Source organism: Nerophis lumbriciformis, linkage group LG10 (assembly GCF_033978685.3).
Source record: "Nerophis lumbriciformis linkage group LG10, RoL_Nlum_v2.1, whole genome shotgun sequence".
In the NCBI taxonomy this organism is placed as follows: Eukaryota; Metazoa; Chordata; class Actinopteri; order Syngnathiformes; family Syngnathidae; genus Nerophis; species Nerophis lumbriciformis.
In genome coordinates, this window is record NC_084557.2 from 55180772 (window position 1) to 55194081 (window position 13310).

The window sequence follows — 13310 nt, forward strand, 5'->3', positions numbered from 1 at the left end:
GGAACCTCAACAATTGGGATTTCACCAACCCCGCGAAGGTATGCTTGGGGTGGAAGCTGCTTTTGAAGAGGAGCGCGTGGGTGTCGGTCTCCTTGAAGAACACCCTGATGTCCAAGTGTTGCGTGTCGGCAAAGTCGGGACCCTTGAATGTCGTGGTGTCCAAAAAGTCGACCGATGTGTTGCTCGTGGTCGACTTGATGGTGATATTTTTATTGTGAGTGTTCAGCGTGTTTAAGAACACGCTGAACTCCTCACTGGAATGGGTCCAGACACCCCAGATGTCATCCAGGTACCGGAAGTAGTGGAGAGGACGTTTTGGGCAGGCGGCCAAGGCAGAGGTCTCCCACTCTGCCATAAAAATGTTGGCATACGCCGGTGCAAATTTCTTGCCCATAGCAGTGCCCTTAATTTGGAGGTAGAAACGACCGTCAAACTCAAAGTCGTTTCTCCTCAAATTAATGTCGAGGAGCTGCAGGAGCTCCTTTTCGGGCCTGCTAACGTCGCGGTACCTGTAGAAGACATTTTTGACAGCCTGTATCCCCTCATTTATATCAATGTTTGTATACAGGCTGTCAATGTCGATGGTGAACAAAATGGCATCTGGGGGAATGCAGACCTTCTTGATTTTATCAATAAAATCATAGGTATCCCTGAGGTAGCTGTCGTGCAGAACGGAAAGCGGCGTCAGATAATGATCGATGAACGCCGCCGTTCTGTACGTCTCGCTGCCGCAGTCAGACACAATGGGTCGCCCCGGAGGGATCTCGTGGGGCTTGCTCCACTTGTCTGGCTCCTTGTGAATTTTAGGGAGCATGTAGAACCTGCGGGGGCGAGGATCCGGCTCCCCCATGAGATACCTATGTTGTTTAAAATTGATAAATTTTTTAAGTAGAAGATTATCCAGAATCTTTTCTACCATGGGAATAGTTTGCGGATAAATAGGTTCCGGCAGTGGTTTATAATACGTCATGTCACTCAACTGCCGAGAACCCTCCCATATGTATTGCGATCTGTCAAAAATGACAACAGCACTCCCCTTGTCGGCTGGTTTGATCACAATATGTTTGTTTGTTTTTAGACTATGAAGGGCCTCGACTTCTCCGCGTGTCAAATTGGGAGCGACCGCAGGTGCGCAACCCGAACCGGACATGGAGAGCCCGTCGGACCGGACCATAGCCTGGAATTCCGGAGGCATAAGTCCAGGTGAGGGCTCCCAGCCGGAACGGGCTGTGAAGGGTGTGGGTCCGAGAGAATCTTGTTTCTCATAGTATACCTCAAGTTTGACACGTCTGTGGTAGCGCTGGAGGTCAAATTGAAGTTGATGATGCCAGTCGCTACTGAGATTAGTGGAAGGAATGAAGTTGAGGCCCTTATTGAGGAGGGAGATTTGTAAGGGGGTTGGCGTGAAATTATGGGCCAAATTTATCACGTTCTTATTACCCCCCCGAGCGATCGGGATTATGGGGATGCCAAGTTTAAAAAGTCAAGCCAGTGCTTGAGCATCAACTTGGCCGTGTCCCGAGTCCAGTGGACCAGGTCGGGTTGGGTCTCAAAGTCCCGGCTGTCGAGAGCCGGGATGTGAGCATAATTGTTGCTGATTAAACTATTCAGCCGCCCGAGGTTGTTTTTCTGCTCAACGGGCAAAGCGGCCGAATAGTTAATCAGGGGGATTAGCACTCGGGCCCGTGGGAAGGTAGCCACGGCCATCCTGAGTGCCCCTTGGAGCTGCTTAATAGCGGTCTCCTTAACTTTCTGCTCACGATGGTTGATCCCAAAGGCTAGAACCAACACTTCAACCGGTGCAGCAATTACGGTCTTGCGTAGGATGGCCTCCGCGTGTCTAAAACTGGCGCCCGGGTAACTGTCGATCTGAAGGTCGTCGACGTAAAAAGGTGGTAGGTGGGACAGATTGGAGTCGCCGATCACCAAGAATTTCTTGTTGGCCGACAACTTCCAATCCATCATCCTCCTACTCGAGACCATGTGTCTAGTGGGTCTACGGGGGGAGGCACTAGTCGTATCCTCTACCAACTCGACACATTCTGGAATTGACAGGTGTTGTGGAGTATCTGGGACGGAAGGCCTCTTGTGTGGCTTCCTTTTTAGTGCCCCAGGGAACAAATGTGCCCAATCGGGGGACTCCTGAGGAAGCATCTCCCGAGGGGGCGTCTCCTGAGGAGGCGTCCGCTGCAAGGGTGAGTCCTCATAGTCCACCATAGGAGCCCCGGAAAGTGTGGGCCCCCGTGGTGAAAATTCACCCTGTGGTGCCGTCTCATCTGCCGTCTCAGGCTGGAGAGGGGACCAGTCGGGGGTCGCGGAAGAGTAACGAGGGGACATCACCGAAGAAAGCCCCCGCTCCTGTTCTTCATCCCGAAAGTCGATCAGGAGAGGCGAGGAGGCCGTGGGTCCCCCTGGTGAGTCATCGTCGTCCTCTGTATGGGTGGGGGTGTCCTGGGTTTGATCCGCCCCGGAGCTTGTGGACCCACGTGGTGAGTCATCGTCGTCCTCGGTCTGAGTGGGGGTCTCCTGTGTGTCTTGTCTTGCAGGTGATCCCAGAGGAAGCCTCCTGCGAGATGCAGGAATGGGCTGGGTGGGCGGAGCCTCGCCGAGGGTGTCCTGGGCAGGCCCGCTGTCCGTGGCCCGGGGCTGTGTCACCCTCTGCTCCTTGGGTGGTTCCGGTCGACGAGGAAGGAAGATCGGGGCAACCCGTGCTGGAGGGATTGCATCCCGATCCACCTCAGGAGACCAATCTGGAGCCACGGCGTCGGTGCTGGTAGCCACCGAGACCCGGGCGACGACCCGAGCCGGAGGGCTGCTAGCCCGTACCACCCCAGGAGCCCCGTCAGGGCCCGTAGGGTCAGTATGGGTGCCCACCGATACCCGGGTGGCGGTCTGGACCGGCAAGGACTGGGCCGGGCGTACCACCTCCGCGTTGACAGGGGGGTCGGCGAAGGCCGCGACGATCAGAGCCTCGGCCTTCCCGAGGGTGTCCCCCATCAGTCTGCGTCCCAGATGTTTCTTGGCCCATGTAGAGGCCAGCTGAAAAGCGGGTCTCCAAACCTCGTCAATAAAACTGGTTATCTTGTCCAATTCCACTTGTAGAGTGTTTTTATAATGGTCTCTTAAAACCTCAACCGTCGTTAATGCCCAAGTCCTGGCATTGCACCTGATAAGCGTCTCAACGTCAGGGTTGGAGACCGCTGGTTTGATCATGGTGGCAAGCGTCTCTTCCATTTTTATTATGGACTGGGGGTGAGTGTCTTTTGTAACATTATTCAAATGATGTGTTATTTTGATAATATTATAAAAACACTGTGCTTTTAAATTCCCCTCCATGGACGTTGTGGAGTTGTCAGGGGGTGCAGTCCTCCGAGAAGCGTCCTGACGCTTCTTGCGTGTCTTCTTGGGACGGGGAGGATTGCGGGGACGTCTTTGAGGCCAATGTTCAGGTAAAAAATAGTCCTGAGAATAATGTCTGGGAGGCCTAGAGTCCATGTCTCTACTGGTATTACGGGAGCGCCCATTCCTCCTGGAAGCATCCCGGCGTTTCCTCCGTGTCCCCCTGGGGGGAGGAGGATAGCGGGGACGTCTTTGAGGTGAATATTGTGGCCTAAAGTACTCCTGAGAGTGCTGTCTTGAAGGCACAAAATTCCTATTTTAGCGTGTGTTTCTCCTATAATTCCACTGAGGGGCGCTGCGGCGCTCTTGATGTAGGTCATCAAAATGGCGGCGTGTCTGCGGGTAGGGGCGACGCGGATAGGAATCCTGCCGTCCCCGTGCTACATCCGCATAAGACCTCTGGGGCCGCTGCTCATCCCACTGAGAAAAATATTCCTCCTGGTCATAATGACAACGTTCATCATCCTGGGCGAGCCACTCTGAAGGCGCAGCCTGACGTCGCCGTGCGCGTCTTCGCCCCGACCTGACCGGAAGCCAGTCGTATTCGAACCCATCCGACATATTGCAAAATTATTTTAATATGTCGCTGGTGTGGATGATGTGAAAAACTGGTTGGCGAAAAAAGGTTTGTTCGCTTTATAAAAATAAATTGTCTTTATCCGTTTCCTTTGTGAAAAAGAGAGAACGGAATGCTCGGAGGCGGGACTTCCGCCGAGGTCAAGATAATCACTTCCGGTTGATGGCTGGCTGCATAAACGGTGAGATACGCTTTTTTGTTCAAAAATATGCTGTATCTCGCGCTAATGAGCCACCGGAATATCTCGTGAGTAAAAATAGCACATGTAGTATCAAAAATAGGCTGTTTATTTACAGAAAATAGCGACTAGTGGAACGAAAGCGTCGCGCCGCGACCAGGCCTTCAACTGGACACGGCAAGTAAACAAATACAAGAAAAATACTACAATGTGTCAGAAAAATATGAAAAAAGTAGAAAATGTATATTTACATGAAACGAGTCAGATGGCAACGTTTCGGTAAGATACCTTCATCAGGCCTGACTCGTTTGTAGAGTATTAGCAGGTTAGCACGGCAGGTAGGCTAAAGTCAACCTTTTATCCTTGCAGTGAAAACAGGTATTGCAGGAGAAAGGTGTTAATAGCAATATAACATTTAAATGAAGGGGTGGGGTCCACGTCAAACACAAGTTGGCCTTCAAAATAGAAGTCTTGACCACAACACAAGTGTAAAAAGAAGACAACAGTGACCCTCTGAAGCCCCAGGATGCTACTGCAAAATCCTGTCTGCTAAAACAATAACCTGAAATGATAGACATTGTTATTGTTATATGATATATAATATAATACAATGTAATATGGTATAAATATTATATAATATATTATAATAAATATATATGTGTATATATATATATATATATATATATATATATATAATAATAATAGACAAACACTAGTACATTCAAATAGAAATAATACAGAAAGTACCCTGGATGTGTGACCTAGGGCTTCAGTATTAAACAGAGAGTTGGGAGAGGATAGTCCCAGTAAGCTCCCCTTAGTGTAATGCTCTGAATGTACGTATGTGTACCGTACCCGAGGTTAGGGTTAGGGTTAGGGTTAGGGTTAGGGTTAGGTTTTAGGATTAGGGTTGGGGTAGGTTTTAGGTATATATTCCCTGTTACCTCCCCTTAATATGATGCTCCGATTGTATATGAGTCCCATCCCCAGGTGAGTATATTTAATGCGTTTTCTGTCTGTTTTGGCAGGTCCAGGAGGGCGAGCGAGGGAGAGTGAGAGCCGTAAGAGGATTGGAGGCACTGGCTGGTTAGGTTTGGGGGTAGGTTTTAGGTAAGGAGAAGGGAATGGTTAGGGTTAGGGAAGAGGGGGGGTGGGGGGTATGGGAAAAATAAAGAAGGGAAAAACGGGAATGTGCACTGTCCGTCACAATCCAACGGGCTCACACTCACACCTCATTTAGGCCCCCTGGATGTCTGGTGCCCAATTTGGAGATCCAAAGGAGCTCCGCCCGGTGGCGTTGGGCGAGGCTCCATTTGGGATCCGTCTCTACGACAGTCGCCCGGACGGAAGACCACCCGTGTCGGAGAAAATGCTGAACCAGGTGAGTGTTGGTATTTTTATGCCTAACGATGTTGTACTTGTGTTGGGCGAATCTCCTAGCTAAGGTATTGCCCGTCTCGCCCACGTACATATCGCCACATCGTTGGCACCGAATCACGTACACACAGTTCCGGGTGTGTCGGCCGCCACGGCACAACGGCTGGAAAACCTTGCGGTTGTGGGGGTTCACCAACCATTGTGAGTGGCGGACAAGGGTGTCCCTCCTAGTGGAGGGCGGGTCTCTCAGTGAGCTGACCCTGGCCCTGACCAACAGATCATTCAAGTTGGGGTTCTTACGGTAGGCCGGCACCACGTAGCGCCCCGGCAGCCTCCCGCTACTCTCCGCAAAGGTCCGGAAGTGGTCTTTGACCTTCTTGGCGACCCGCACGGCCGAGGGAGAGTAGGTGGTGATGAGAGGGATCATGTCGGTCCCAGGGGGAGGCCCCTTCGGGTCCAAGAAGACCCTCAACTGCCGTCTGAGGAAGGACCTGGAATAGCCCCTCCCCCTCAGGGCAGAAAAGAGGGTCCTCGAGGCCGTCAGGAAGTCCTCCCTTCTGGTGCAGACACGATGGAACCTCAACAATTGGGATTTCACCAACCCCGCGAAGGTATGCTTGGGGTGGAAGCTGCTTTTGAAGAGGAGCGCGTGGGTGTCGGTCTCCTTGAAGAACACCCTGATGTCCAAGTGTTGCGTGTCGGCAAAGTCGGGACCCTTGAATGTCGTGGTGTCCAAAAAGTCGACCGATGTGTTGCTCGTGGTCGACTTGATGGTGATATTTTTATTGTGAGTGTTCAGCGTGTTTAAGAACACGCTGAACTCCTCACTGGAATGGGTCCAGACACCCCAGATGTCATCCAGGTACCGGAAGTAGTGGAGAGGACGTTTTGGGCAGGCGGCCAAGGCAGAGGTCTCCCACTCTGCCATAAAAATGTTGGCATACGCCGGTGCAAATTTCTTGCCCATAGCAGTGCCCTTAATTTGGAGGTAGAAACGACCGTCAAACTCAAAGTCGTTTCTCCTCAAATTAATGTCGAGGAGCTGCAGGAGCTCCTTTTCGGGCCTGCTAACGTCGCGGTACCTGTAGAAGACATTTTTGACAGCCTGTATCCCCTCATTTATATCAATGTTTGTATACAGGCTGTCAATGTCGATGGTAAACAAAATGGCATCTGGGGGAATGCAGACCTTCTTGATTTTATCAATAAAATCATAGGTATCCCTGAGGTAGCTGTCGTGCAGAACGGACAGCGGCGTCAGATAATGATCGATGAACGCCGCCGTTCTGTACGTCTCGCTGCCGCAGTCAGACACAATGGGTCGCCCCGGAGGGATCTCGTGGGGCTTGCTCCACTTGTCTGGCTCCTTGTGAATTTTAGGGAGCATGTAGAACCTGCGGGGGCGAGGATCCGGCTCCCCCATGAGATACCTATGTTGTTTAAAATTGATAAATTTTTTAAGTAGAAGATTATCCAGAATCTTTTCTACCATGGGAATAGTTTGCGGATAAATAGGTTCCGGCAGTGGTTTATAATACGTCATGTCACTCAACTGCCGAGAACCCTCCCATATGTATTGCGATCTGTCAAAAATGACAACAGCACTCCCCTTGTCGGCTGGTTTGATCACAATATGTTTGTTTGTTTTTAGACTATGAAGGGCCTCGACTTCTCCGCGTGTCAAATTGGGAGCGACCGCAGGTGCGCAACCCGAACCGGACATGGAGAGCCCGTCGGACCGGACCATAGCCTGGAATTCCGGAGGCATAAGTCCAGGTGAGGGCTCCCAGCCGGAACGGGCTGTGAACGGTGTAGGTCCGAGAGAATCTTGTTTCTCATAGTATACCTCAAGTTTGACACGTCTGTGGTAGCGCTGGAGGTCAAATTGAAGTTGATGATGCCAGTCGCTACTGAGATTAGTGGAAGGAATGAAGTTGAGGCCCTTATTGAGGAGGGAGATTTGTAAGGGGGTTGGCGTGAAATTATGGGCCAAATTTACCACGTTCTTATTACCCCCCCGAGCGATCGGGATTATGGGGATGCCAAGTTTAAAAAGTCAAGCCAGTGCTTGAGCATCAACTTGGCCGTGTCCCGAGTCCAGTGGACCAGGTCGGGTTGGGTCTCAAAGTCCCGGCTGTCGAGAGCCGGGATGTGAGCATAATTGTTCCTGATTAAACTATTCAGCAGCCCGAGGTTGTTTTTCTGCTCAACGGGCAAAGCGGCCGAATAGTTAATCAGGGGGATTAGCACTCGGGCCCGTGGGAAGGTAGCCACGGCCATCCTGAGTGCCCCTTGGAGCTGCTTAATAGCGGTCTCCTTAACTTTCTGCTCACGATGGTTGATCCCAAAGGCTAGAACCAACACTTCAACCGGTGCAGCAATTACGGTCTTGCGTAGGATGGCCTCCGCGTGTCTAAAACTGGCGCCCGGGTAACTGTCGATCTGAAGGTCGTCGACGTAAAAAGGTGGTAGGTGGGACAGATTGGAGTCGCCGATCACCAAGAATTTCTTGTTGGCCGACAACTTCCAATCCATCATCCTCCTACTCGAGACCATGTGTCTAGTGGGTCTACGGGGGGAGGCACTAGCCGTATCCTCTACCAACTCGACACATTCTGGAATAGACAGGTGTTGTGGAGTATCTGGGACGGAAGGCCTCTTGTGTGGCTTCCTTTTTAGTGCCCCAGGGAACAAATGTGCCCAATCGGGGGACTCCTGAGGAAGCATCTCCTGAGGGGGCGTCTCCTGAGGAGGCGTCCGCTGCAAGGGTGAGTCCTCATAGTCCACCATAGGAGCCCCGGAAAGTGTGGGCCCCCGTGGTGAAAATTCACCCTGTGGTGCCGTCTCATCTGCCGTCTCAGGCTGGAGAGGGGACCAGTCGGGGGTCGCGGAAGAGTAACGAGGGGACATCACCGAAGAAAGCCCCCGCTCCTGTTCTTCATCCCGAAAGTCGATCAGGAGAGGCGAGGAGGCCGTGGGTCCCCCTGGTGAGTCATCGTCGTCCTCTGTATGGGTGGGGGTGTCCTGGGTTTGATCCGCCCCGGAGCTTGTGGACCCACGTGGTGAGTCATCGTCGTCCTCGGTCTGAGTGGGGGTCTCCTGTGTGTCTTGTCTTGCAGGTGATCCCAGAGGAAGCCTCCTGCGAGATGCAGGAATAAGCTGGGTGGGCGGAGCCTCGCCGAGGGTGTCCTGGGCAGGCCCGCTGTCCGTGGCCCGGGGCTGTGTCACCCTCTGCTCCTTGGGTGGTTCCGGTCGACGAGGAAGGAAGATCGGGGCAACCCGTGCTGGAGGGATTGCTTCCCGATCCACCTCAGGAGACCAATCTGGAGCCACGGCGTCGGTGCTGGTAGCCACCGAGACCCGGGCGACGACCCGAGCCGGAGGGCTGCTAGCCCGTACCACCCCAGGAGCCCCGTCAGGGCCCGTAGGGTCAGTATGGGTGCCCACCGATACCCGGGTGGCGGTCTGGACCGGCAAGGACTGGGCCGGGCGTACCACCTCCGCGTTGACAGGGGGGTCGGCGAAGGCCGCGACGATCAGAGCCTCGGCCTTCCCGAGGGTGTCCCCCATCAGTCTGCGTCCCAGATGTTTCTTGGCCCATGTAGAGGCCAGCTGAAAAGCGGGTCTCCAAACCTCGTCAATAAAACTGGTTATCTTGTCCAATTCCACTTGTAGAGTGTTTTTATAATGGTCTCTTAAAACCTCAACCGTCGTTAATGCCCAAGTCCTGGCATTGCACCTGATAAGCGTCTCAACGTCAGGGTTGGAGACCGCTGGTTTGATCATGGTGGCAAGCGTCTCTTCCATTTTTATTATGGACTGGGGGTGAGTGTCTTTTGTAACATTATTCAAATGATGTGTTATTTTGATAATATTATAAAAACACTGTGCTTTTAAATTCCCCTCCATGGACGTTGGGGAGTTGTCAGGGGGTGCAGTCCTCCGAGAAGCGTCCTGACGCTTCTTGCGTGTCTTCTTGGGACGGGGAGGATTGCGGGGACGTCTTTGAGGCCAATGTTCAGGTAAGAAATAGTCCTGAGAATAATGTCTGGGAGGCCTAGAGTCCATGTCTCTACTAGTATTACGGGAGCGCCCATTCCTCCTGGAAGCATCCCGGCGTTTCCTCCGTGTCCCCCTGGGGGGAGGAGGATAGCGGGGACGTCTTTGAGGGGAATATTGTGGCCTAAAGTACTCCTGAGAGTGCTGTCTTGAAGGCACAAAATTCCTATTTTGGCGTGTGTTTCTCCTATAATTCCACTGAGGGGCGCTGCGGCGCTCCTCTGAGTGTAGATCATTAAAATGGCGGCGTGTCTGCGGGTAGGGGCGACGCGGATAGGAATCCTGCCGTCCCCGTGCTACATCCGCATAAGACCTCTGGGGCCGCTGCTCATCCCACTGAGAAAAATATTCCTCCTGGTCATAATGACAACGTTCATCATCCTGGGCGAGCCACTCTGAAGGCGCAGCCTGACGTCGCCGTGCGCGTCTTCGCCCCGACCTGACCGGAAGCCAGTCGTGTTCGAACCCATCCGACATATTGCAAAATTATTTTAATATGTCGCTGGTGTGGATGATGTAAAAAACTGGTTGGCGAAAAAAGGTTTGTTCGCTTTATAAAAATAAATTGTCTTTATTCGTTTCCTTTGTGAAAAAGAGAGAACGGAATGCTCGGAGGCGGGACTTCCGCCGAGGTCAAGATAATCACTTCCGGTTGATGGCTGGCTGCATAAACGGTGAGATACGCTTTTTTGTTCAAAAATATGCTGTATCTCGCGCTAATGAGCCACCGGAATATCTCGTGAGTAAAAATAGCACATGTAGTATCAAAAATAGGCTGTTTATTTACAGAAAATAGCGACTAGTGGAACGAAAGCGTCGCGCCGCGACCAGGCCTTCAACTGGACACGGCAAGTAAACAAATACAAGAAAAATACTACAATGTGTCAGAAAAATATGAAAAAAGTAGAAAATGTATATTTACATGAAACGAGTCAGATGGCAACGTTTCGGTAAGATACCTTCATCAGGCCTGACTCGTTTGTAGAGTATTAGCAGGTTAGCACGGCAGGTAGGCTAAAGTCAACCTTTTATCCTTGCAGTGAAAACAGGTATTGCAGGAGAAAGGTGTTAATAGCAATATAACATTTAAATGAAGGGGTGGGGTCCACGTCAAACACAAGTTGGCCTTCAAAATAGAAGTCTTGACCACAACACAAGTGTAAAAAGAAGACAAGAGTGACCCTCTGAAGCCCCAGGATGCTACTGCAAAATCCTGTCTGCTAAAACAATAACATGAAATGATAGACATTGTTATTGTTATATGATATATAATATAATACAAGGTAATATGGTATAAATATTATATAATATATTATAATAAATATATATGTATATATATATATATATATATATATATAATAATAGACAAACACTAGTACATTCAAATAGAAATAATACAGAAAGTACCCTGGATGTGTGACCTAGGGTTAGGGTTAGGGTTAGGGTTAGGGTTAGGGTTAGGGTTAGGGTTAGGGTTAGGGTTAGGGTTAGGGTTAGGGTTAGGGTTAGGAGTAGGGGGTGGGGGAAGGGGATAAAGGCACTGTCCGTGGACAACCTGTCCAGGCAACGTCCAAACCAACCGCAAGACCCTCCAAGGACCCTGAAAGAAAGCAATCCGAGTCTGCGTCAAATGCGGTGTCAAACACATGTTGGATTGGTATCCAGCGACGCGCGTTTCGGTCTTTCAGACCTCGTCAGGCTGGCTGAGCCATGCCTACTGGGACTCTTCTAGTTCCCTAGTAGGTGGGGCGCTTCTAATCCCCTGGCTGTCGGCTTCCCCGTTTCTCCACAGCAGGATGGGTTAGGGTTAGGGTTAGGGTTAGGGTTAGGGTTAGGGTTAGGGTTAGGGGTTTAGGGTTAGGGTTAGGGTTAGGGTTAGGGGGTTAGGGTTAGGGTTAGGGTTAGGGTTAGGGTTAGGGTTAGGGTTAGGGTTAGGGTTAGGGGTTAGGGTTAGGGTTAGGGTTAGGTTTGGGGGTAGGTTTTAGGTAAGGAAAAGGGAATGGTTAGGGTTAGGGAAGAGGGGGGGTGGGGGGTATGGGAAAAATAAAGAAGGGAAAAACGGGAATGTGCACTGTCCGTCACAATCCAACGGGCTCACACTCACACCTCATTTAGGCCCCCTGGATGTCTGGTGCCCAATTTGGAGATCCAAAGGAGCTCCGCCCGGTGGCGTTGGGCGAGGCTCCATTTGGGATCCGTCTCTACGACAGTCGCCCGGACGGAAGACCACCCGTGTCGGAGAAAATGCTGAACCAGGTGAGTGTTGGTATTTTTATGCCTAACGATGTTGTACTTGTGTTGGGCGAATCTCCTAGCTAAGGTATTGCCCGTCTCGCCCACGTACATATCGCCACATCGTTGGCACCGAATCACGTACACACAGTTCCGGGTGTGTCGGCCGCCACGGCACAACGGCTGGAAAACCTTGCGGTTGTGGGGGTTCACCAACCATTGTGAGTGGCGGACAAGGGTGTCCCTCCTAGTGGAGGGCGGGTCTCTCAGTGAGCTGACCCTGGCCCTGACCAACAGATCATTCAAGTTGGGGTTCTTACGGTAGGCCGGCACCACGTAGCGCCCCGGCAGCCTCCCGCTACTCTCCGCAAAGGTCCGGAAGTGGTCTTTGACCTTCTTGGCGACCCGCACGGCCGAGGGAGAGTAGGTGGTGATGAGAGGGATCATGTCGGTCCCAGGGGGAGGCCCCTTCGGGTCCAAGAAGACCCTCAACTGCCGTCGGAGGAAGGACCTGGAATAGCCCCTCCCCTTCAGGGCAGAAAAGAGGGTCCTCGAGGCCGTCAGGAAGTCCTCCCTTCTGGTGCAGACACGATGGAACCTCAACAATTGGGATTTCACCAACCCCGCGAAGGTATGCTTGGGGTGGAAGCTGCTTTTGAAGAGGAGCGCGTGGGTGTCGGTCTCCTTGAAGAACACCCTGATGTCCAAGTGTTGCGTGTCGGCAAAGTCGGGACCCTTGAATGTCGTGGTGTCCAAAAAGTCGACCGATGTGTTGCTCGTGGTCGACTTGATGGTGATATTTTTATTGTGAGTGTTCAGCGTGTTTAAGAACACGCTGAACTCCTCACTGGAATGGGTCCAGACACCCCAGATGTCATCCAGGTACCGGAAGTAGTGGAGAGGACGTTTTGGGCAGGCGGCCAAGGCAGAGGTCTCCCACTCTGCCATAAAAATGTTGGCATACGCCGGTGCAAATTTCTTGCCCATAGCAGTGCCCTTAATTTGGAGGTAGAAACGACCGTCAAACTCAAAGTCGTTTCTCCTCAAATTAATGTCGAGGAGCTGCAGGAGCTCCTTTTCGGGCCTGCTAACGTCGCGGTACCTGTAGAAGACATTTTTGACAGCCTGTATCCCCTCATTTATATCAATGTTTGTATACAGGCTGTCAATGTCGATGGTGAACAAAATGGCATCTGGGGGAATGCAGACCTTCTTGATTTTATCAATAAAATCATAGGTATCCCTGAGGTAGCTGTCGTGCAGAACGGAAAGCGGCGTCAGATAATGATCGATGAACGCCGCCGTTCTGTACGTCTCGCTGCCGCAGTCAGACACAATGGGTCGCCCCGGAGGGATCTCGTGGGGCTTGCTCCACTTGTCTGGCTCCTTGTGAATTTTAGGGAGCATGTAGAACCTGCGGGGGCGAGGATCCGGCTCCCCCATGAGATACCTATGTTGTTTAAAATTGATAAATTTTTTAAGTAGAAG